Here is a 27321-nt window from a genome sequence, read left to right on the forward strand (position 1 = left end):
AATAACAAATAATATACCATGCATTCCATTTTTATTCACACCACTTTAGTAAAACTATTTCATCTCTTACATTCCCAAGGTGGAAATTCATTGAACACGCTAGTTCCTCCCCTTTCATAGTTGCCAAAAGTCAAAGCTCACACCAGAAAACCATGATTGTATTATGAAAACACCAGATATTCATTCTATATTCTCCAGAGTCCCTCCTTTTATTTATTTTATTAGTTACCAAGCCAATTGTCCTCAAAGTCCCTATCTGGGCTTTCATCTCTTCCTGCATATACTCATCCTAACTAAACTCAATTCCTATTTTAATAACACCACATATACATTGACCACCACTGTACACTGATAGTCAAGACTCTTTTTCCAGGTTCCAGAGATCTATCTCCAAATCATTACTAAACATTGCTACTTGTCTCTTGAGCACCTATCAAAGTATTCTGTCCAATCTGGACAGGGTATTTTGATGTATGAACAGTGGAATTTCATGTCTTTTATCCAGTGTTTATAAATTAATGTTGTCCTAGGGTCACTGCAAGCATTTTACACTGCTAATATGTTAAGATCACTTTCACTGGAAAATTAAGCTAGATTTACTATCATTCTGATAAGGAATTTAAAAAAAAAATCCCTTTTCTTTCTCTCATGCAGAACCAAGAACATTTCACCACACTCACTCACTCAGAATAGTCACTATTAGCAGAGATTGAGAGAATGGAAAGAGGCTTGACTCAATTAATCGGGTGCCTGTGTGGCATATGCTTGTATTGAAACTGCCTGTTAAGGTGGCTTTCTTTTCTGTCTGCCAGGTCTCTTACTTTGGTCTTACTTTCTTGGGTTAAATGACTTTAAGTTCTTTGAAAACAACGTGTTACTAATGTCAGGTTTTGTAGTGAACTACTAACTCAGGACGCTTGCTGGTGGGAAAATCCTATTAGAGATTTATCAGGAGGAAAAAAAAATGCATTGCAGTTTTCAGTGGGAAGGATGAAATTGTTGTCAAATAGAAAAAATATATATATGGAGACACAGTCAAATAACTTATAATTTCGGAAATGTTAGAATGCCTACCCGATCTCTTACTGCTCATTTTCATATGAGAACTGAAACCTAAAGGGTAAATGGCTTTCTTTAGGTCATATAGTTATACAAATAGACCATCAACTTGTCCTAATTATAAAGTGATTTTTGTAGCAAACTCTTATTTTGATTTTTTGTACCTACAGAGAAGGCATTCACCTGTACCATGCCAGTGAAGGATGGAATTATGATTATAAACATCAGATTATTTATCAGACACTCTATAGAAACTTGGTGCAACAAATGTCCCATATTTATCTTAATTTTTCTAAAACATATGAAATATTATTATAATCTTATTTAAGAAATGATCAAAATGAGGCCCCAAGAGATTTTATACAATAATAAACATATTCTGGTAGGAGGGAAGCATTCTTAAAATGGACAGGTGATAAGAATAATAATGGCCATTGGTGCTTCGCTATTGGTTATTAAGATTCCAAGCTGAGATGCCGATTTCAAATCCCTCATCCTGTAATGAATATCATAAACACAACCCAGATATTTCCTTAAAAATAAATTAGGACTATGAAAAGCAATTTTGGCTGCTTCAGATTGTATAAACTATTCCTGCAGATGATAAATGAAAGAAGATGGGGAAAATGGAATGTGAATGTGTGTAAGGGAGATAGAGAAGAGAGAAAGAGACAGAGTGTGTATGTGTGTGTGTGTGTGTGTGTGTGTGTGTGTTTTACTGATTTCTTCTGAGTTTGTATTTTCTCAAGATACTAGGTAAATGTTCCTCAAGTTCAGAAATACCTGCCATATATATCCATATATATATTTTTTTTCTTTGCTCCTCCAACCCTCTACTTTAGGCAATATAGAGCCTGTGAAACAGTGAGTTTCCTTCTATGCTAAAGTGAGGCAAAATTAATCATTTAAAAACAAAACAAAACAACAACAACAAAAAACCTGCCCTCATTTTAAACTACCATACTGCAGATTCTTAGTGTTCACAGAGATGACAAGTAAAATTCTAAACATGAGATTGAAATTTTGAAGCAGATACTCTATGACATAAACTGAGATACCAGAATCAAATGTAATCAGAAGACTGGAAAGTCTGCACAAAGATGATACTTAACAGTGTTTATCATAGTATGATCCACAAAATGTTACTGGGTGGTGAGGGGATAAGGAACTTGTACCAGAATGTAAGTAGCATATTGTATTTTGTTTAGTAGGTTGATCAATGTACTAAAAGTGTTAAAAAAAATTACAGCAGGTCTTTAATAATTAGACAAAAAGAGTGTGTCACAGCTCTAAATAGGGGTCTCCAGAGGCAGTTGAATGTGTTGTTTTTTTCTGTAAATGTCGCTAGTAACTTTAATAATAGTTTTAACTATAAAATGTATATGTTTGCATGTGTATTATGTGTGGGTATAGAGACATATGCATATGTACTTTTTTCAGTGGGAGGCACAGTATAGGAAACAAGCCACTTGAAACCAAGATGATTTCACATGCATTTGATTTAGGATATTTTTGATTTCCTGGATTGAGGATCTCTCTCATTTTTGCATGTGTCTTACATGATATTTAATTGTCTACATATTTTAGAATATTTCACATGTCTGCCTTCAAAAATTATAATGTTCTAATTTTTGAATCATGTTTTAATATTTTCAGTCATTTCATCTTACATTTTTCCATTTTCTTATCATTTTTTCACTACAAATTCAAATTTTAAAGACATTTTTCTAACATTTGTATTTGAAAGTATGTATCTTATTACTTATATATTTTTATTTTTAAAATGGCTTTTCTAGGATTGGAATATTTTTACCTTTAATTTTGGCTTCATCCATGGACTCTTACCTTAGAAACCTATGAGAACGTATTAATAAATAGTAATCAAATAGTTCTTTTAAGCTATGGCTATGTTTTATTTTTTTCTTTTAATAATGAGAAAAGCTAGATTACACAGAAATTTTCCTTTTCAGTGAGCATGAGCAGAGCCAATCTATATAGCAGGTTATCCAAGTGCCAGAATGCCAGGATAAGGAAGACTATTCTGAAGTCAGCTACAACCACACTAACTTCACTCTTTCTCCAGAGATTATATAATACATCAGAAAGGAATCCCAATTTTTTTTTTTTCTGTGGTAGGCAAATTCTGGGCTGCCCTGCAATCTCTAAATAAAGGCAGGGTGGGAAGTGTGAATGCATAATATACTGTTATGTAAATGACATTCAAGACTTCAGTTAGTACTTATGATTTCTGCCTCCACTCCCCCCCACACCCCTTTTCCTCTAATGTGCCTGCCATCTTTATGTCCAGAGTCTCTGTGGTTCCAAAATAACTCAGCTTCTTTGTTTTCAGCATCTATAACATGCATACAGGCTATGATCTCCTCTGTCTGCTGTATTAGTAGTCTATTATCCCACTTTCAATTTCTAAAAAATTGGCTAAAACTCACTTATTGAGATTTTATTAATGTTATAAAGCCATACCATTAATTGCTGTTCTACTAACAATATGACTAGGGAATAAGGATGGCACAAAAGCAGGTCCTTAGATTTTCCTTTATTCTGAGTCACTATAAGGATATTTATGCTTGGAGATATCTATCATTTTTGAGGTTCCCAATTTAGAATAAAAATATCCGAAAGGAACATCCCCACTACACATCTTATAACAACATTTGAATTCAGAAGAGCTAAATCACAACTTTTTGAAAGTATTAAAGGGCAGAGTTCATAGAGCAAACAAATGGAACAAAATCATTGAGAGATCATGTATGCAGTGAATGAGAAAGGAAGACTTCTTTACATGGTTTAGGCATAAAGAAAGGTAAGGAGAATTGTGAATTGATGAGCTGGGAGGAGCATAAAACCACAGAGGGCTGAAGACATAGGAGTCTCTATCCACTTATGTAATTTCACCATGAATCACACTAAATTCTTACATATTAGAAAAAAATCCCCAAAAATTAATTGCCCATGTTGTACAGTGATGGGGTTAATAAAAAATAAGTTGAACAGGGATGACAAAACATTCAACTTGGACTCTTATCCCTACCTGCTACTGAACTAACCCTTACTTCTTAGAAATTTGGCAACCAAGAACTGAAGAACTTAAGACACTGGTGAAAACTCATTACAAGGGTGGGAGATATCAGGCTTACACAACAAATTAAAAAAACAAAACCATTTCTTAGAGAGCAACTAATTACTTATTGGCACAGAAGTGTAGTTGGGGAAGGACAGAAAAACAAATACATAACCTCCAGGCCCAGGGATATCCTCCAGGATTAAGATTGAGGCTTAATTAAATATTCAAGAAGACACCCCTAAGAGTATACAACCCTATTAAATGAAGCTTCAAATAACTGAAAAAAAAAAGTTGGAGAAGGATAAGAGAAGACAAAGAACATGAAAGAGATTCTTGTGAGGCTTACACAAAAGAATGACCTAGCATCAGAGAAATGCTGCTGTGGAAAACTGATCCCTCTGTCCATACACAAAGGCCTAGTGGAAGAGTTCACCCATTTTCAAACATTTTCTTTCTTACATGCACTGTCAGCATTAAAATGAAATAAAGCAATGTATCTTGGTATATATTTGTTTTGGTTAAATCTATTTGGAGTAGTTTCAGCTTCCTAGATCTGGGTGATTTTTAACCATCCTTCTTTCATTTTCAGATGTCTGCAACCCCTAAGATGCAATTATGATTTCTCTTGATGTTGTTCCACTATTTTCTAACACTGTCTACATCTTTCTTAATGCCTTTTTCTTTCTTTGTTAGTCCTCTTTGCTAGCCACATGTAAACTAGATGTCCTTGGCCCCACAGACTGTGTCATTTCAGGAAGGTATATTTGAGCAGGTACAAGCTAGGCATCTGTGGAGGGCCCCTAGACTGGCTAGGTGAAGTGGAAATGCCTCTCCGAGTGCCCTGTTATCATCCCTGCTAACCATGTGTCAGACATCACTCCCTTTCCAATGGTCTCTGTCTTTTTGCCCTTCAGAGCTTGCACACCTAAGTCCTCAGCTCTCTCTTCCTAGTGTCACCTCCAAAATGCCATTGGCTTTACCTATGGATCAACAGATCTAGGATCCCGGGAGTCTTCCTCCAGTCCTAAAATGTCTTCCCCTTCCAATATCATAGTGGAAGCAGCTAAGTCCTGTGTTCTAAGCAGGGATCTAAAAGGAGGCCGAGGATGATCCGGATGTGCTCGTATCAGGGGTAGTTCAGAGAATGACAACTTAGGTCAGAGGTAGGGGATAGATTCTAAAAATAGCTTTAATTAATCTTGACATAATTAATTTTATCTAAAAAATCATGTTTTGTATTCTAATAATTAACTAATGGATAACTCATGGAGAGGATACCTTTCCTTCCAGATGGAATAAACTCATCAGGACTTATCAGGGATGCACTTTGGTACGAAAGCTATGGACTAAATCAGAACTAAGTCGTAATGAGGAAAGAAAAATTGGTTTAATATCCCCCCAAATATTATGCTATTATATTTAATTTTTATGGTTGACTAGCGATATATATTGTAAAATAAATATCAAGTGGAAAGATTACTGGCCTAATAAAAGCTGTGGGAGAAAAAAGCCATTTGGAAGTGAGAGGTGTAAGTATTTTCCCTCTGGCTTCAAACCTGTGTGAGGCTTCTAAAATGCAAATCAACATTGTCTTTCTCTTGTTTTAAACATTTTCTAAACTTCTCAATGTCCTTAAAATAAAATTAAATGGCTTAATATGGTCATAAAGAAGTCACAGCCTGTTTATCTCCTCTGTCTTATTTTTCTTCATCCCAATCTTACCTCCTTTCCCATTCTAAGCTATGATTATTATGAGAACATGTCCACTACTAGCATAAAACATCTTCTCTAGCCTGTGGATGCTCAAACACTTTCTTTCTCTCCCAAACATTCCAGCCCTTCAACTTCAGATATCAGATTAAATATAACCTTCCGGCCCTCCCTTGTGGCACAGCGAGTTAAAGCACAGCACTGAGAATCTAAAGCTGCTTCCGCATGAGTTCGATTCCTGCCTGCCCCGGAGGAGATCCACATGGCGCCGCAGACCTCTCCTGACCCGCCCGCTGCTCCCCTCAGCAGTGTACTTCGTCGATCTGCCTGTTCTGGTCCCCACTCTGTCTCTGGTGAAGCCTCTCACCGCCCCTGAGCCTCTGGCCTGTACCCCAGTTCTCTATGCACAAATAAATAAATCTTTAAAAAAAAAAAAAGAAATATACATACATACATACATATATATATATATAACCTTCCCTGACCATCCCTAGAATGGTGTGGCGAGGAAATATTTTTATATACAACTTGGGAAGATTTTTCCTTCCTGCCTAACTGCATTTTCTTCTTTCTTCATAATTCTTGCAAGAGCAGGGCTCTTGTCTTCCTGCCTCAGGGGAGTTGTCAGCCAGAGGAAAAGATAAGTAGAACAAGTCAGGAGGACTTCTGGGCTTTTGTCTTCAAAATCTTAAAATCATCGAGGAAGGATAGGTTTTCAGTAAAGTGACTATAAAGAGTGAGTAAAAGCTAGAGAATTGATCTGCTAATATTACATGAAGGAACAATATAAGCCAGGAAGGGAGAAGTAGGGAGGCCTGTTGGATCCTAACTCCCAGCACCTGGACCTTATTGCCTGCTACTGCCCACGTGAGAGCACTGTTCTATGTGATTGATGCTCTGAAATGTCTTTGGGCTACTGAAGGTGCGAGAAGTATAGTAGCGCTTATTATAGTGTATAGCATTAGAGGCTTGAGACATGTTCTTTGAATGATTTTATCGGAGTATAAACCCAGAGCAGAATAACCTGAGAATTAGTGAGAGAGTGTTTCTAAGGGCTCACGGGCTTGCATTTGAGAACTACAGGAAAATTTAAATTATTGCAAATCAAGTGATTTTCTTAAACATGAGCATTTGTACACAAACCGGTATTAATAGAGTGGTGAATGGTTCCATAAAAACCTAGTACCCTGGGCCCTCCCTGGTGCCGCAGTGGGTTAAAACACAGCGCTAAGAAGGTAAAGCCACTTCAGAATGGGTTCGATCCCTGCCCTGGAGGTGACCCACATGGCGCGGGAGACCTCTCCTGACTCACCCGCTGCTCCCCTCAGCAGTATACTTTGTCAGTCGGCCTGTTCTACTCTCCACTCTGTCTCTGGAGAATTCTCTCACTGCCCCTGCACCTCTGGCCTGTACCCCAGCTCTGTATGCATAAATAAATAAATTAAAAAAAAAAAAAACTAGTACCATTGTAACAGGACCTAACTTCATTTTATGTTACTGCTTAGTTGTTTTTTTGTTTGTTTGTTTTTTTCAGAATAAGGTGAGTAATCAAGTCTATTGTTCTTTACCCATCATAACAAACTGTCTAACAATAAATGGATTAAAGATTTATGTTTAAACTTAAATCTTTAAGAATTAAAAGTCAGACCATATAAAATGAATTTCCATTCAAATCATAAAACATTTGTAAAAGTTTTGAAGCCACCCTCTTCATGGTTTTACATCTGTCCACTACCTGGGAGGATACAAAATTTCTTTGCTCTTATTAATTCTGAGACTAATCCAGGAATCAAATTAGCTCCAAGCAGATTAGTTGAAGAAAAAGACAATAATAATTACATACATATGAGGAATCTACATAGATGAGGGTTGCAAAGACAATGAGACAAAATGGAGAGTGTATATCCTCATCTAAGGGATGAGATAAAGATCTGTGTCCCAAGAAGAAAAGAGGGGTCTCATATGACAAAGACCAGTGCGCTGTAATTAGATGCTCGATCTGACACATAGATAGGTTTCCCCAATAGAAAGGTTATTTCTAGTAAAAATTCTAATGAACAATTAAGATTCATATGAAAATTAAGAAATTGGCAGTTATCTATGGGCTCTCAGATTTCATATTGCAAAATCACACCGTGGATGCACTTCCTCACAGAAATAGCGACTGCAATGGAGAGGAATTTGAGTTATCCTCAGGCAGTTTATCACAGTGGTAAGAGAGAGAAAATATACTGAGCTAGGGATCCCTAGCTTATGATTTATCATTTACTACTTAACTGTGTCAGAAACGAGGCTCCTTTGTCAGTCACTGATAGTCAGGAAGAGGTGGAATTTATTGGCATTGTGTTTGTATAAGAATGAAACTAATGAAATATACAGGCTAGGTATGAAAATCCCAGAAACGACAGAAAAGTGCTACTTTGAGAAATTTGGCAAATCAACACTTTTGGTGCCTGAAAAGGTGATATTCTATGAAGATATATGAACACTGCTCTGAGTGAAAATGAATTTTAGACATACCTTAATCCTTTTAGATAAATTACATCTTTCTTCCTTATGTATATACCAAAATGACACATAGTGTATATCTAGGTCTATATAAACTTTAATGAAATATTTCTATAAGTCATAAAACACAATGTAGTGTGGTCAGAATTTTTCCATAATTATAGCTCTATTGTTTTCCATTAATTAGTGTCACATAAAATAATGGAATGTGGTACAGTCGATTGCACTTTATATTAGAGGAAATAAGATAGTTGATCAAAATATATTTGCAATTAACTAGTCAACATGTGGGATCAAGTGCATTGGGGAGATAAATAACCTCTAGGTTCTTTTAGGCAATTGATTATGGATACTAATTTAATTCAGATCATCCAAAACAGAAAACAATAAAGTTCTATTTGAAACAAGATTTATAAGAAAGGCTGGACATTTGTCTGTTAATTATTAAATGGCTATTGAACTCCTAAATAAATTCTGGCTTCCAAAATTTAATTCTGTCCTCTACAGTATCAAAACTCACCTAATTTCCATTGCCCTCTCACTATGAAGAAATGACTTCTCATTAGAGTAGGTAAGCTCCTAGAGGCAGTCTTGGCTACAGCAACCAGTATCTTATCAGTCTCCTTCTAACTATCCACAGATAAGATTCACATGTTCTCTTTTCAGATTTATCTTATTTCAGACCCTGGATTCATTTCCTTAATTCTTCATATTCATGGGCACATTTGACATTGAGCTGTTTTCCCTAATCCCAGATCTCTCTCTTTTCGATTTCACTCCTATGTGCATATAATGGATTCTACATTTTCTACCACAGATTCTCCTTTTTTTTTTTTTTTTTAACCACAATTCCTCCATAACCTTGGGTGGAAATTATTCACTGAGCCCCTGCAGCTCCCAGCTCCTGGAGAGAGTCCTGTGTCTTTCTGGAAGACAATATAGCTCACTGGACATGACCCACAGCGCATCTGTTTTCTTAGATCTTCTCCAATCTCCTAGTAATCTGGAGTGGTACCTCAACAAATGTGTCTTATTTTTCAGCTAGCTTAAACTTTAGAGGTAGAATTAAGCTCCTGAAATCTGCTAGGGAGACTTTTGTTTGTGCTCCAAATAACAATGCCTCTTAAAGTTTCAAAATAGTACAATATAAATTCATGTTGACTCTTCAGTATCTAGTTTAATATATACCTGCATTAAAGAAAATCCTGAAGCTGCTTTCAAGCAAGCGCAAGGCTTATTGGAGTTGGAATAACCATTTCACTTTATGGACATAAGGTCTTTGCTTCAGCTGCTCTCGTGGCCTCCTGCTTCTGCATTTTCTGTGATGATGCAGATGACACCAAGAGCAACATGCAGGCATGTCATTCCTATAATTCCTGAGTGTTCTGACTAACTAACTTCCACTATCATGGCATCTATTTCTAGTTATCTAAACCCCAAACCACCAATCTGTAGGAATTTCTAGATAACGAATGTACATTTATAAAACATGATTTTGTATTACTAAAGTCATAACTTCAGAACTTTTGTGCTACCTTCTTGTCTAAGATGTATATAAAAAAAAATCCTTTGTGAATTTGTAAGTACAACATATAATAATAGTGGATATTGAAATACAATTTTATAGCACTTTTTTTAATACAATTATGTGTATTTTATGAGAAGGATAACGTTCAGCTTATGAAAAAACAAGTAATTTTCTGGGAGACCAGACATCTATTTTTCTCTCTGATAACAGCTATAGCAATTTTGTTCTTATTTCACTACTCTGTGTTTAAATCATATCAGGCAGTCATTTAAAAAAAATTAATAATAAACAACGTATGTTGTCTGACTATGAAGACAATGAAAATAATAAATAAAAATAAAGCAAACTTTAGCTGACCAATTTCAACAATGGAAGATAGACATTCTGCAAGCATTTTGGGAATGCTTTTCCATCATGATTTTGAGAGTGAAAGAAATTTCTATTACTTATCAGGAATACCCAATGATAGATTGGAGCTAAGCAGCAAATAAAAATAGAATATTTCCATATGTATTAATAGATCCAACTCTCACTTGTGCATATTTATTGACTTTAATGACTTTATAGGAATGGCAGTAATCATTTTTAAGGGAGAATATATATATATATATATATATGCATACATACATATATACATATATTGCATGTACATATGCACATATATGGATACTACAATTCATTAACAAAATAGTGTTGTTTGTTAATGAACTATATTTATTTATACCCTCAGTATATCAGTTTTGATAAGTTTTATAACATAGCCTTATTAATACAATTAATATATGGTGTGACTTGTTGGTGTATAATGTTGATAATCTTCTGGCCATCCTCACTATGCAGAATCAGCTTATTAAATCCCATTTTAAGCAATAAAAACCTGTTAGTACCTTGAAAATAATTACATTATATTTATACATTACTATGGTATAATTTTCCTAGTCAAATGCTGTCTGCTATCTTCTACCTTCATAATTCAGAAATATTTCATGTACCGATAGCTCAAGACTCAAACTGTCTGAGGAGTAGGACATCATGATACTCACCAGCCTGTTAGGGCTATGGCTGAGGAAAGTCAGTTTTGTGAACAGATAAGGTTGTGTTTGACACTGTCCCAAAGACCTGGAAGGCCCAACATATTTTCACCCAGTTTCCTCAGTGGAAATATCTACACCCCCTGTCCTGAATTGGGAAGTGGTTTTCATCACTTCCTCATACAATACAATGTACTTTGAACCCTCCTATACTACTACAAAAAAAAAAAAAAAGGACATAATTTTTCAATGTTTTCAAAGGTGAAACTCAGCAGATTCAAGTCATCAGTCACACTGAAAACTCCGGACATGAATTATACTTCTATAATATTTAAAGATCATTTTCTCTCGTGTTTTTCTTATTTTATATTTAATGTGTCATTATTATAGGTATACAAATAGAGGGGGACACATTGTAGTTTGTGAAAAGTAATCTTACCTAAAATACTCATTAATGAAAGTTAGCATTTTCTAAATCTTCTAGAGCCAAACTATTCCCAATGTCATGTAATTTTATCCTAGGAATGATATAGTTTGATACATTACATTTAGGTCATGTATATTTAACATTAATTTCCCAATAATGAAAATTGGGCTTTACATTTAACATATAGTTAATTGGTAGTATACAGTAGCCTTCCTCAAGGATACATGATGCCCACTTGATTTAAAGATTCCAGAATCTGTAAGGTGGGTGAAGTCTGGAAATTGAGAAGCCATAACTTTCTTTTATGATTCACCATCAAGATCAATTAATCTGTGCAATGTGACTTTGAATTTAGGGTGAGTTTACCCCATTTCATCAGGGTCTTTCCAGATATCCCCCAGACCAAATGATAACCTTTCCCTTCTTCCCAAACCATGCCTTCACATTAACAACAGACACTTAGAAAAGCTGGGTGTTCACCAAATGTTGTAATCCAGTCAGTTACAAAATAAAATTCTGACTTTGATTTTGAGCAATTTAACCCTATAGCTATGAGAGATAAGCTTCCCCATCAGGGCACACATAAAGTCTTGACTTTTTATACAATAATAAAGCTGGAATTTAAAGTTCTATACACCTCCTTTCATTTTCTCTCTTTGTCCAAATGATGTTAGAAGCTTCTAGACAAGTTTACTATGTATTAGTTTTCCAAATTGTTCAAAATTAAATATGCACAGTTAGCCAATTATTTTCTTTTATTAATTAGGATTTTACAATGGATATATTTTGAATCCCCGTATTGCCGGAGCAAATCATGAACTATTAGCCACAAACCTCTTTTAATCTAACCAGATTAGAGAGTCAATCCTAGAACCCCCTGAACCGATTCAGAAGATTCATCCACAAAATTCAATTGCTGCAGAACCACTACTGGTATCACATCTGTATTAGTAAGATTTCTCAAGATAGCAACACAATAGGAAATTACAGATAGATTCAAAGATAGGAAGACAAATAGATGGATGACAGATAGCTACATAAGTAGATATTTAAAGTTTGAGGTATCAATTTAGCCAATCAGTACAAAAATAAAATCAATTTTTTTTTATTATATTCAATGAATTGGATGATGACTACCCTTAATGAGAAGGGTCATCTCCTTTACTAAAATAATGAAGTCAATGAAAATTTCTCCCAGAACTAACCCAGAGCAAACACACCCAGAAATAATGTCAAACAGATGGCTGGGTACATCTTAGCCCCAACATCATCATCCTTGCATATAAAATTGAATATCACAGATGCTTTTGTGAATGATATTGTTTCCATAATTTCCTTTGTGATTGTTCATTGTTCTTACATAGAGACCCAATGATTCTTGTATAAGGACTTTGCATCCTGAAACTGCTGAGTTTGTTCTGTAGTTGTTTGTGGAGACTTTCCTATTGTCTAAATAAATAAGATCATGCCATCTGAGAATAGAAATGATTTTATATCTTCCTTTTCAATTTGGATGTGATATAGATATAGATATAAATATATAGATATAGATTTATAGATATATTTTCTTTATCTTGCTGAATTACTCTGTATATGAGTTCCAATACTTTTTGTTGGACAGGAGTGGTAACAGTACACCTCTTTACCTTGTTCCTGAATTCAGAGAAAAGGTTTTCCATCTATCACCACTGAGTGTGTTAACTGATTAACTAGCGTGTAGGTTGAAGTTTTATCGGGTGCCTGTTTATATCGGGTGTCTTGACAGTGTGTGATGAATATTTACCAATGTTTATCAGTTGAGATGATCACATGTCTTGTTCTTTGTCTTGTTAAAATGTTGATTAACTTTAATGTCATTAAATTTTGTATAGAACTATATTTACATCATAGGAATAAATCAAACTGTATCGCGGGATATAACCCTTTCACATATGCTGTTTAATTTGAGTTGCTGGTATTTTATTATGGACTTTTCACCCATATTGATGAGACTATTTTTCTATCATCTTCTATGCTTACTGTGTCTGTATTTGATTTTATATCACAGTAGTGCTGACTTCATAAAATGAGCTTGGACGTGTTCACTCTTCTGATTCTGTTTGCCATGACCTTTTCTAAAGGTCTAACTTTTTAATTACCTTACTTTGAGTTGCCTTTTGATATCTGCATTATTCCCTTGGAAATATCTCCCAGATTTTTTTTTTTTTTGTCATATTGAAAGCGACTGAGAAGAGCTATGAGGATGTTGTCAATTTTATTACTTCTATGTAACTTTCTTTTCCTCAATGTTCATATTTTTTTTCTTCTTTATCTCTGAGGATTAGTATATTACCAGAATATGTTTGGATTTGATTTGACTTTATTAAATTCTTCTGAAACATGGTGATGCTTATCAATCTACGAATTCAAGTCTTTACAATTTTGAATGGTTTTCTGTGCTGTTGTCTTGCTCACTACTTTGAGGACACTGGCTGTCCAAATGCTTGATTTTTTTTTTTAATCTGTCCTTCTCATAACCTTTATTCTTTCTTGGCCTATACATACACACACACACACACACACACCACAAATATATATATGTGTGTGTGTATATATATATATATATATATACACATAAATATACACATAAATATAAACACATATATATAAAACACATAAAAAACACATATATATACACATAAATATATAACATATATATATATGTTTCTACTCATTCACTGCCATTTTCTTAAGTTCAAATAATTTTCAGTTTTTGAGTGAATGCTACACATTACTGTGTTCAATGAACTTATAACATTTACATATACAGTGCTTAAAATAATAATTCTTCTTTTTGTTCTATTGTTATATCAAATCTACACAAAAAAGGAAAAAGTAGATTCCACACATCATAGATCTGATCTTTGCAACAATTTCCTATGCCATTAAATAGCCATTCTCTTTATATTGCCTTATTACATTATCATTTTTTTTTAATTTTTGCATAGAAGAACTAGGTGTAGGCCTGACTTGTAAGGTGTGAGAAGATTCACAGAGAAAGAATGGGGAGCAGAACAGGAAGATACACAGGAAGCCATTGCTAAGGGGAACACTGGGCAAGACAGGAGAGGTCCACTGTGCCATGTTTAATCCTATTTTAAAAACACACATTGAAATATGAAATATGTACAGCCTCATTTCATATTTTAATTTCATAGTTGATATGATATAAATTACTATATATATTTATACAACAAACATATTTTTTTTTATTTTTTAAAGCATTTAAAGCAATTTGGCTACATGTCCATTTTCCTAGAAATGGACTTTTAGATTATAGGCAAATATCTTCCACCACAAACACTATTACAAAAATCTTCTTTCACCATCACAGAGTTTGTGCAAACTTGATGGGGATATAAACAGAAATCTTGTACTGTTCATGTGTGTTGTTTAATTTAATAATGTCATATTACATATTACAGTCAATGTTTATAAGAAGTGAAAATTGTACTGATCCCCCAAGATGAGCATGTCGATGACCCGATACAGAAAGTTTTACAAACTAAGCACTTTTAGGAATTATTGATTTAGTTTGCATTTATTAACTTAATAGTAGTCTCATAGAGAATCTTCATACACAGTACTTAGTCATTTTATTTTTAACAGGTATTTATTCCTATATATAATCAATGCCACTTTCCAAAATGTGCATTTTATTTATCCTCTAGAGATGTGATATCTGAAGACTTCTGCCCAGTTTTCTATAGATCTGCATTTCTCTGTATATGTTTATAGTTAAAATTTATTTTTAAAATATTATATATCAGATGTGTGTATATATATACACATAATTCAATGTTTTTGTTTTTATTACATAAGAGTCTGAAACACCCTGTAGTTTATATAAAAACACATTTGCCTCTCTTTTAGAGAATATGGGGATACACAAATAGGATTATTAGGCATTAGAAGCTTTTAGTGGCTCACTAGTGACAACAGTCATAATAAATTATAACAAAGATGTGTCCACTCAAGTTCTAAGAAAATGTTCAAACTGTATCACCCACTCAACGATCATCATGAATTGACTATATATATTATGGTGTTGCTATACAACATCCCAGTGGGTCATTATTTCACCCAGTATTACAAAGTTACCCATGAAAGTATTATGAATTACACACTACAGAGAGTAACTATATATAGAACATGATTAACTTATAGGAATAGGAAGCCTTTAAATATTGGTGGTAAACCTGAAATCCCTGGAGCACATTAAAACTACAGTTTAATAGTACTGGTGTACAATTACATATATCATAAAGGTTTACATAAGTAGAGCAATATACATGGAATAGATAGATTTTCTATATCCGAGCTATGTTGCTTCCTACCCCCTTATAAAAACTTTTGCTTTAATACAGTGCTGCACAAGTATGTCAACATTATAAACTTTTAATTATACATTTATCTAACAAATGAAAAATATTTTTGTTACCAAAAGTAATTTGTTGTACACTTGTTCATTTTCTTCTTTCTACATTTTCCCCATTTTTTTTTTTTTTGGCAATGTTCAGGAGGATAGGATATTGATCACATTCTGGGATGTGATTAGTCTTTGAAGTTCAGTATTTTACATTTTTCATGCTTAATTTAGTTATATGTTTAAGTTCTCAAGTCCATCACCTATGACTTATAAAATTTAAATAATAATACATATGAAAATTTTCTTGATATATAGCATTTAGACTCTAATATCTGATATTATGTGTTTAGTAATTTATTCTCTGGACTCCTTACTAACACACATATATGTATGCATACATACTTATAACTATATACATAAATATATAATACAATACTGCTGCAACTCAGGTAGTTTAATAACCGTTTTTCCTTGTTGTTAATTGGCATGATTCTGTTAGATATTATTTTTTCTGCTTATGCCTAACTCTATTTTTTTCCATTTTGGAGTGCTTTACACATAAAAATCAACAGTTTATTTTTTTTTAAATATTTATTTATGCATACAGAACTGGGGTACAGGCCAGAGGAACAGGGGTAGTCAGAGGGTTCACCAGAGACAGAGTGGGGAGCAGAACAGGCAGATCGACAAAGTACACTGCTAAGGGGAGCAGCGGGTGGGTTAGGAGAGGTCTGCCATGCCATGTGGGTCATCTCTGGGGCAGGGATCGAACCCATGTTAAAGTGGCTTTAGCTTCTCAGTGCTATGCTTTAACCCACTGCACCACTAGGTAGGGCCCAGTTTGGTGTGTGTGTGTGTGTGTGTGTATATATATATATAATTTAGATTCAATACTAAGATCAGCATATTTAACTCAATGTAACTTATCTATTGAACATTTATTATAAGATAAGACTGGAACTAAATTGCTCAAATTACCACCCTAAACAAAGGCATTACTGCTGATACATATATATATATACACACACACACTATTAACTACATCTTATAAATATTACATATGGAAAAAGTACATATCACAATGGAAAACTCATGAAAAAATGTCCATATTTTGTTGAGCATGAATAGCTTAGATATATTTACATGCTGTCATATAAGAGATCTATGGAGATCTTCTATTTATAGTCAGGAAAATGGAAGATGCAGCCTACACTTAGATTGAACCCTACAAAACAGATCCTACTGCTTAATTCTAATATATCAACTGTCAGCATGCTATCAAGTTGAAACTTGGCAAGAAAATTAATTTTCTACCTCAAGGTCTTCTGAGAAAAGCATTCCATTAGATTGTATCTAAAACAAAATATTTATGTCATTGAAAATGTTAATAATATTTAATAAAATGGTATGATATTATGATACTATGAATAGATAATTGTTAAATGAAGTTCCTGTAGAATATAAAATGATCTAATGTGAAAGAAATTATATTAAATGCAATTTAATGTAAAATACAGAGGCACAAGCTGTTTATCAAAACAGAGAAACAATATAATTTACTTATGTTTTATGATAAAAAGTCATTCTAGACAAATTATTATATATTGCACAGGTTATAATTAATAAAGAAGAACTTAAATTCAAATGATCAAATGATCATTTTATTGATCATTTCCTTTACAGTTTTTTGTTTGATGTTGACTCACTTGTTTATATATATTTTTGTTTTGCTGTTTGTGTTTTTAGATATGACATACATAAAAAAAATCATTGCCAAATCCATACATCAAGCACATTTATCCCTCATGGTGTCTTCCAGGAGTTTTATGATTTCTAGTCATAATATTAGTTTTTAATCCATTTCAACGTTAAAAATTTTGATTGCTCTAAAACAGCAACCTCGTTTCATATTTTTTTTTTGTTAAAGATTTATTTATTTGTTCATACAGAACTGGGGTACAGGCCAGAGGCTCAGGGACGGTGAGTGGCTTCACCAGAGACAGAGTGGGGAGCAGAACAGGCTGACTAACAAAGTACACTACCGAAGGGAGCAGCGGGTGGGTCAGGAGAGGTTTGCTGCACCATGTGGTCGCCTCTGGGGCAGGCGGGAATCAAACTCATGTGGAAGTGGCTTTAGCTTCTCAGTGCAGTGCTTTAACCCGCTGCGCCACCAGGGAGGGCCTCGTTTCATATTTTTAACCTATGACAATCTGGAAAATTTTCCAGAATCATTTATTGAAGAGACTGCCTTTTCTCCAGTGACTATTTTTGGATCTGTTATCAAATATTAATTGAAATATATGCATAGGTTTATTTCTGGGTTTTCAATTCTTTCCCATTGCTCTATGATTCCATTTTTATGCCTTTATCATCCTGATGATTACTATAGCTTGGTATTGACGCTTGGAATCACAGAGTACGATATCTTCATTATTATTTTAAGTTGCTTCAATATATCAGTAAAATTTCCATGATTTTTGTAAATGATTGCCCAACTTAATGTATTCTTCATTCTCTTTAAATGTTTCAATATTAATTTTAAATAATAATTGAAATCATGACATGCAAAAAGTGAGTTGGCATACAACTTTGTGTCAATTATGTATAGTATATTACAGGAGAAAACAGACTTTAAAGAGAAAAAGGAAACAAAGCATTGGAAAGATAGAGAAGGATATGTCGTAACACTCACATATTTAAAAAGAAATTCTTCTCAAAAAAAAAAAGGAAATATTTCTCATCACACATTTACATAGTATGATGCTTCTCTGATCCCTTCAAATTATGAAGGATTCACATGACTTACTCTGTAAAATTTGGTTCATGAATTGAGATTTTTCCTAGTTTTGGGAATTCTGTATTTGAATTTATGAGTTAAGTAAACCTCCAAATGTACATCCTCTGACTGCTGTTTTCACCAATAATAAAAAAATTTAAATTCCCCTTCCTTTTATTTTTCACACATGCACCAATTATGTTTCAGTAATGAGATGAAATCATTATTACTACTTTTCAATTCATATGGGGTGTACTCTTATAACATGAATTTATCACGAATATTTGAGGGAAACTGTTGCACTGCCATACTATTTCTTAGGTTTCCCTAGGATTTAGCCATGTAATCTGGAATTTAATATAATGCTTTGTCAACATTATTTTAATTTAACCAAACAAGAATATACTGATATTCCCTTAAGTGCTCACATTTAACACACCAGAACATAGTAATGTAAAGGAAATTTTATCCAACACATAAAAATCTCCACTGAATATCCTCATTTACGCAAAATTTAAATTATCGCAAGTATCTTAGGAAATAGCTTTTTCCCATCCACATTTTACCTAGTGAGGGTTTACTCTGTTAATCACAGTAATTACAGTGTGCTTCCACCAGCTGTTACTGTTTTCCACAATTTTGTCAGTCTCAGGTTTTTCTTCTTTTTTCAGCCCAATTTAGTAAACTTTACATAGATACATACCAGACCATTTTAACGTGAAACTTATCAATAAAACCCATGATTGAAGAGAAATTTTATTAGTTTTTACATTACTTTGGCAAAATCCAGAAAGATCTAGCTTAGAGAAACAGCAAAGCACCTCTAATATTTTATATAAGCCAATCAAATTCCGATTTAAATATAAAGAGTAGCATATTGCAATAACTATCAAATAGTTATAAAGAGTAGCATAACCAAATAGTTACAGTTAGAATGCTTCTGTTTAAGCCTAATTTGTTTCTAATGATCAAGAAAAACATATTGCTAAAAAAAAATCTTAAGAAAAGTTAATGTTAGGTCATAGTCAGAAATTAGCTTTATAGATTTGATCTCCCCTACCTTTTAATTTTTTTTTTTTTCACAAAGGACTTCACTTACAAACTTTGAAATACACATCTGAAACTTCAATACCAAAGTAAAAAAATATCTACTGGCTTTTTTGGTCTCAGCAAAAATAAGACACATTTGTTACTTTCAGGCCATATCTTATAATGAGCAAAGACTATAACTCCTTTCCTTTCAATCCCAACTGTTTTTCAGCCAAAACTTTTGGTTTCTTTTCCATTATTATTTTAAATTAAATTATTTATAGCAACCTTTATTTGGTCTAACTATTTAATTCCACTAAAAATAACAGTAACAATAACTGTTGCTGTTCAACTGTTGAACAGTTACCACTTCATCACTACTTTGTCTTAAATAGCGTCCAGTCCCCACTCTATCACAAATTGCTTCCAGAAAGTGATATTTTACTTTTCTTTCTTTTTACTAAGAAATTCTAGAAAACTGTTTTTCTTTGTTATCAAAAGCTCTTTCTTCCCGCTCAGTTTGACCCTCTATGAAATAGTTTTTACCTACTGCATTGTTGCGAAGACATCTGTGACTGCTTGCTACTGTTGTCTTCAACTCTGCTATTGTTGTTGACATAATCACACCTTCCTATTCTGCCTTCCATTCCTCCACCAATCTCCTCTTTCTTCTCTTATCTCTGTTGAACGTGAGTAACCCTTACAGACAGAAAAAAGAAACAAAAGAGATTTAAGCAACAGCTTTTCATTGCAGTTAAATAGAAGAGAACAACTGACCCCTCAACTTTATATAAGTGTGTTTGAGCTGAAAATAACATGAACAACCCAACAATATTTTTGTGGAAATGCAAGTATTTACTCTGAAATAACAGGCATCGTTCTGATCACTTCTGATGCTGATAAACATGAATTCCAAACAACATCATTGAGTGTCAAGTAAAAACCATTTTGGATAATTAATTTTTTCTTTCTTGACTTTATATTTTATTAGAAAATATAGATTTTTTAATTGAAAATTAATTAGGACTTAACTACATAACCAAATTCCTGCAAAAATCCAGTCATGGAGTTTTGAAGGGATGTAGTATTCCATTCAATACACAAATATTATGTATACAGTGGGGGAGAACCACCCACTTTCAATTTTAAGACATAAGTAGAAAATGTCACTAAAGTGCTTCAGATTGAATACTGATAAATTGGCATTGTATCTAGGGTAAACCCAGAGGTTATTAATCACACACTTTTATATATATATATATTAAAATCACTAGTTATAATCAACACTACATTTTATTATAAATGAAACTGAATGACTCATAGTCATACTGCAGTGCGATTTATTGGGAGCCATTGAGTTATTAAATATGTGCTATAACACATAAATACTTATGGGCTGAACTATACTTCATATATAAATGTCTGAACCCCTAGTACCTCAGAATGTGACACCATCTGAAAATAGAATTATTGCAGATATCATTCGTTAAGATGACGTCCTAATGCTTTAGTTACTGTAGGCACCTATCCAGTGAGACCCGTGCCCTTCATTAAGGGGTATTAAGATACAGACAGATGCATGGAAAGTCACCAGGAGAATATGAATGCAGAAATAGAAGAAGGCAGCGGAAGCTATGAAGGAGAAAGACTGTCAGTAAACCACCAGAAAATAAGCAAGAGGCTGGAATAGTGTCACTTTCACAACCTTCAGAAAGATTGAACTGTAAGAACGCTCTGATCTGACTTCTACCTTCCAGAACTGTGAGACAGTGAACTTCTGGTTTTAAGCTGCCAAATAAGTTTTGACATCACCCTTAGCTTAATGAAGAGTTAGTTAAGGGTCTTCCTGCAAATGTACACTTGAGCTTCCTTTTCGTAGAGCATATACTTTAGAAAACTTGCAATTTTGAATTCTTTATCTGTACCCTTGAGTAAAGATAGAAAATGTCTTCCCTCTTGTTGCCCATTTCACATGCCAGGATTGTCTTCTCAAAGACCTGTGGGAGTCCCATTAAAATACAAACATCAAGAGATCTAAGATCCTAATATCCCATTCTCTGAGGGAGAACAGGAACCAGACTTTAGTAAACACCAAGTGGCAAACACAGATGACCTGATTCCATTGACTAATCTGTCCTCTAGTGTCCTCTAGTAATTCTCCATCAGCTCCCTTCATTGTTAAAAAAAAAAACTTGCCTGTCTTTTGTTTCACCTGAGTTCTCATCCCTGTTTACTTGCATATCTAAGTCTGATACAATCATATTTCTTTAGACAAAGCTACCCAGTTTATGGTATTTTGTTCAATAACCCTAGTAAACTAATATAATGAAAATATCTATTGTGTGTGTGTGTGTATATATATATATATATATATATATATATATATATATATATATGTCAATAAGGACTAGTGCTTATTTTTAAAAAGTAGATTTAGAACAGAAATACTACATCTCTAGAACTTTATAGTTACACTAAACTATAGTTTATAAATGTCTTAGAAACAGTTATGGCAGCTGCAAATAGTATGAAAATTGTTTCAACTGTTATAGTAAGTTATAAATGAGATAAAGTAAATTATTTGGGACAGAGTTTTAACAAATATAATCTCAAAAGTTATAAAATGGTTTTAACATGTTACACATTTTTGTGTAATAGATACACAGGCATTATTAAAATTCAACAAAACTAAAAGTACTGAATGATAATTTTTTAATATATTTTATTTTCTCTATGAGTCAAAATTAAAGTACCTTAAGATCTCAGCTTCTGATAGCTCTTCAGAGAATGTCACAGAATAAAGTCAGTGTATACATATTCTTCCTTCCTAGATACTAACACAACATCACAACTCACAGCTCCCCCATGAGACTCCTATAACAGGTAATCAGTTTGTCATTTTTGTCTCACACTTCACAGTTTTCAAATCACCCTTTCTGGTTATTGGGCCTCTCTGGTGGTATAGGGATTAAGATTCAGCACTATGAAGCTATCAGCAGCCACTGCAGCATGAGTTCCATCCCTGGCCAGGGAGCTGACCCACAGGGTGCAGCAGACCTCTCCTGTCTTGTTCACTGCTCTGCTCAGCAGTGGATTTCAGTCAATGCATCTGTCCTGTTCCCCACTGTCTCTAGTGAATCTTCTCGCCTCCACCCTGAACCTATGGCCGACATCCTGGCTCTTGTAAATATCCATAAACAAATAAAATATATCTTTAAAAGTAAATCAAATCATCGTTATTTATCCATGTTGTCTCCTTATCACTTTTTTGTTGGTTAGTTATTTGTTTGTATACCTGTTTGACTCCTAATATTGAAATAGCAGTAACCAAACCACTGGCGAAGTGGCTAGTTTCCTCGCGCATAAATATCTAACTTTTGTAAATACTCCAAAGATTTGTGCATTTTCCAAATTTTGTGTTTCCCCTTTCCTCCCAGATAGCTAAAACTTTCAAACTGGTTGTAGCTGTCTTTCCTGAATTAAAATGGTAAAAATAAATGACACTGGGAGGAGAGTATAAAGGGAATTTAATGAAAAAAAAAATAACATACATCATGCTATTCAAATCGGAGACATCTGACATGGTGTCACAGTCAGAGTTTGATATTCTAATACCAGTTGTCAAATGTCATCTTACACCCTGCTCATCCTTCTACTCATTTTATGCAGTCGGGATATACTGTAATTCATTAATTAGCATCATGCACTAATGAAATTACCAAGGATGAGTTTTTCTTCTGGAGTGACACTTCGAAGTAAATTGATGTTCCCAAATATATCTCTCACTTTCTAACCAAGTCACCGTTTCTTTATATCTGGATAACTGGAACTGTTTCAATGCTTGCCTCAGCCTTCTCATCGCCACTCCTATAATCCATTCTCCACACAGCAGTCAGTGGAAAATCTTACCACACAAATCAGATTATGTTATTTTCTTTCTTAAAAACCCTCAAGCATATCCCATTGCCTCCAGGTAAAGTTCAAACATCTTTCCACAGCTTGAAGGTAGTACAGAGAGGACCCTGCCTGCCTCACCCCCACACCTGAGCTCCCACTTCTACCTCACACACACACTGGAGTTCAGCCCGTGGGATTCTTTCTGACCCTCCTACCACCAAAGTGCTTACTTCTGTCGTGTGCTCTTTGCAACTGTTGTCTCCTCTGCACAGAAAATTCTGGTATTAATTTCCTCATGACTGACAGTCTCCTCATAAACAAACGTCTAATGAGAGTTTCCCCAGTTTAAAGGATGACTGTGGTCATTTTTATGCCCATGTCTGTGTTCATAGTACTTCTTCACTCCACAGTACGGAATTAACTTAGGGGTACAGTCATTTCTATACACAATAAGTGGTTCATCCATTCACTTTATACTTAGGACTCACCAGGTCAAAAAATGCTTAACGATTTTTTGTTAATAAAGTAAGTAACTGAAAAAAAAAGGCATTTAAAAATCTATTAAATACCAACACCTCCCTTTCAAGACTGGTGAAACATTCATGGTTTACGTCCTGACTAATGCCTTCATAATGAGCTAACATCGATCAGGCAATGATTATACTAGGCAACATTTCAAGGGTTTATACATTAAAACACTTAAACTCAAAATACAACTATGACCCAGATTCTATTTTGTCCTGTTTTTACCAAGCAGAGCATGTAAGCACGAAGAGGTTAAAGCTAGGTGTGGCCAGATGTGGGTTCTAACAAACTACACTGGAATATTTCTACAAGTCACATATTGCTTCTATGTGACAAACTACACTGGAATATTTCTATAAGTCACATATTGCTTCTAACAGCAAAATATACAAGTTGAAATCACAAGCTAACATATCTATGAACTAGGATAGTTTTGACTCATTCATAAAAGTCAAATAATTTCTTAATTGAGATCCACAATATTTCTATAATGGCCATTAACAGATCCACAATATTTCTATAATGGCCATTAACTTTTTTTATTATTATTAAACATCCCATGCAGTTAATGATTTATCTTTTTTTTTCTTTCTGTATATAGCTATGGCTTATTTCCAAAAATAATGCCTGATTGGACATAGAGAGATAGTGTATGTATTTTGGAGACATGAGGTTCCTGGGGATTGTGTGCAGTCAAAAGTTTACTGCAGAACCGTCGCTAGTGGCACAATACGTTAAAGCATAGCACTGCAAAGCTTGTGGCTGCCACTTAACATGAGTTTAATCCCCTGCCAGGGAGGTGACCCACATGGTGTGTCAGACCTCTCTTGTCTCGCCCACTGCTCCCCTCAGCAGTGTACCTCATCGATCCACCTGTTCTGCTCCCCACTCTGTCTCTGGTGAATCCTCTCACCACCCCTGCACCTCTGGCCTGTGCACTAGTTCTGTACTCGTATATAAAACTTAAAAAATTTTAATACCGCAGGTGTTTTATAATACTCTAAACAGATACCCTTAAAATAATTTCATGCCACAAATTTGTCCTATGTTTCACATAATTCCAGAAGTGTATCTTAGGAAACAAATACATTTCCTATGAAGTTTTACAAAATTTGCATGGCTGGAGGTCCTGCCAACATTCAAAGCAAGTTTTCACATTTCTGATTGAAAGCACTTAGAGAAATGTCTGCCATGTGTGGCTCAGTCTTGCTCAAAGCCACCTGTGCTTCTGCCCGATATGAATGTGGGGTTCTTAAAACAGCATTTCGGTTGTACCTCTCTGTGCTGAGCTGAAATCACACATCCCTCTCCACTTCCACAACAACTTGGGGAGGTCACATTTCAATTCTTCTCAGTGTCCATGAAAGAGGAATGCCATGGCCCATGTCTTTGTCTTATTAATTCATGGTCACATTTCTCTGCCAAACATAGTGGGGAAAATCCACAGAGCTCAAAACTATTTGATCATATTAAGAGAGAAAATGGAGAAGTGTTTTCTGTGGTAGCCAGGATGTTCCAATTTTCACTTTCCCTATTGGAAATATAAATCCCAGTTGTTGTGAAGAAGAGGCGACCCAGAAATAAGTGATTTCAGCTTCCATATTTGTCCCACACCAGCTCACAAGTTTTCTCAAATTTTCATCCAATCCATCTACAGATGAAACCTATTTAATAAGCAAGTTTCTAAACCATTTTCCTGTGAATTGCAAAGTCTATGGATACCAGGGAACTCATAGTGTTTAAAACATTCCACAAAGTTTACGTAGATTAACACTAATTTTTGCAATTGCTTCTCCAAAATCCTCTCAGTCACCTAGAACTCTAAATTCCTGAGCTCACATGATAATATAAATTGGAAGTTAAAGCCAACACTTTTTTTTAAAGATTTATTTATTTATGCATACAGAGATGGGGTGCAGGCCAGAGGTACAAGGATGGTAAGAAAATTCACCAGAGATAGAGTGGGGAGCAGAACAGGCCAACTAACGAAGTACACTGCTGAGGGGAGCAGCGGGCAAGATAGGAGAGGTCTGCCGCGCCATGTGGGTCACCTCCCTGGCTGGGAATTGAACTTGTGCTGAAGCTGCGGCAACTAGCTTCGTAGTGCTATACTTTAACCTGTTGTGTCATGAGGGAGGGCCCCCAACACTTCTTTTGAAAGATTTTTTTTTTCTTTATGTGTTTAACACACACATCCTAACACTTCTGATAAATTCGCTCCTTTCTAGGCACTTTACAAATATCACATTAACTTGCAAGGACATTCAGCATTGTTTTTGTTCTACAGATAGATGAAGCCAGTGCAGAGTAAAATGAAATTAACCAGCCTAAAGAGGGCCCAGGTAGCCAGAAAAGCACGAGGCAATGTGACTTCAAGTCCATCCTTTCCCCTTCCACGTGATAATTTGTTACTGGAAACGCTACATAATGAAGGCATATGTTTTTGTCCAACTTGTTAGATATGGGAATTTGGGAAATTCTCTTTATCTTTTCTTCTTGGAAGCAGACTCACTGTCTTATTGTGAATGCTCATATCCACATTTTGGTTTTTGCTTTTGTAATACAAATGCCTTTGCTGGTGCAGCCTTCTTCACTTTACTCATGTCCAGCTTCAGAGATCTAGACAGTTCTTTTTTGAAAAGGAAATGGAACACACTTTTCAAAGTAACATTTCATCATATTTTAAGTAGGGAAAATCACTCCTGTTTGCTTCTATCCCAAGTGATGATATTTGAGGAGATGCTTGGAAAACGACATAGTAAAATATCAATATAAGATGAATTAAAGGAGGATCAAATCTAACATTTACTGAGAGATTACCAAGTGCCAGATATTATTCTCGGTGTCATTTTTCATATTTAAGCATATTCTGACCTCTTAATGACCTTGAATTAGGTATCAGTAGTATCACTTTCTTAAGCATTTTAGGAAATTAAAGCACATTGTGGTTAAGGAAAAAAAAAGATCTTAAGACCCCGGATTTGAATGGCAGTTCACCTTTTAAAGATTAAGAGTTTGGGCATCCATGGTGGTGCAGGGGTTAAAGACCCAGTGCTATAATCCACAACTGCAGCAGCATGAGTTCCATCCCTGGCCAGGGAGCTGGCCCATATGGCAGAGCAGACCTCTCCAGTCTCACCTGCTGCTCCCTCAGCAGTGTGACTTCAATTCATCTGCCTGTTCTGCTCCTCACACTTACAGCCTATACCTCAGTTCTTACATGCATAAATGCATCTTTTAAAAAACTAAAGAGGGGCCCTCCCTGGTGGCGCAGCGGGTTAAAGCACAGCACTGAGAATCTAAAGCCGCTTCCGCATGAGTTCGATTCCCGCCTGCCCCGG

The sequence above is a fragment of the Condylura cristata genome, unplaced genomic scaffold, assembly GCF_000260355.1.
Source record: "Condylura cristata isolate star-nosed mole 26May11 unplaced genomic scaffold, ConCri1.0 scaffold00010, whole genome shotgun sequence".
In the NCBI taxonomy this organism is placed as follows: domain Eukaryota; kingdom Metazoa; phylum Chordata; class Mammalia; order Eulipotyphla; family Talpidae; genus Condylura; species Condylura cristata.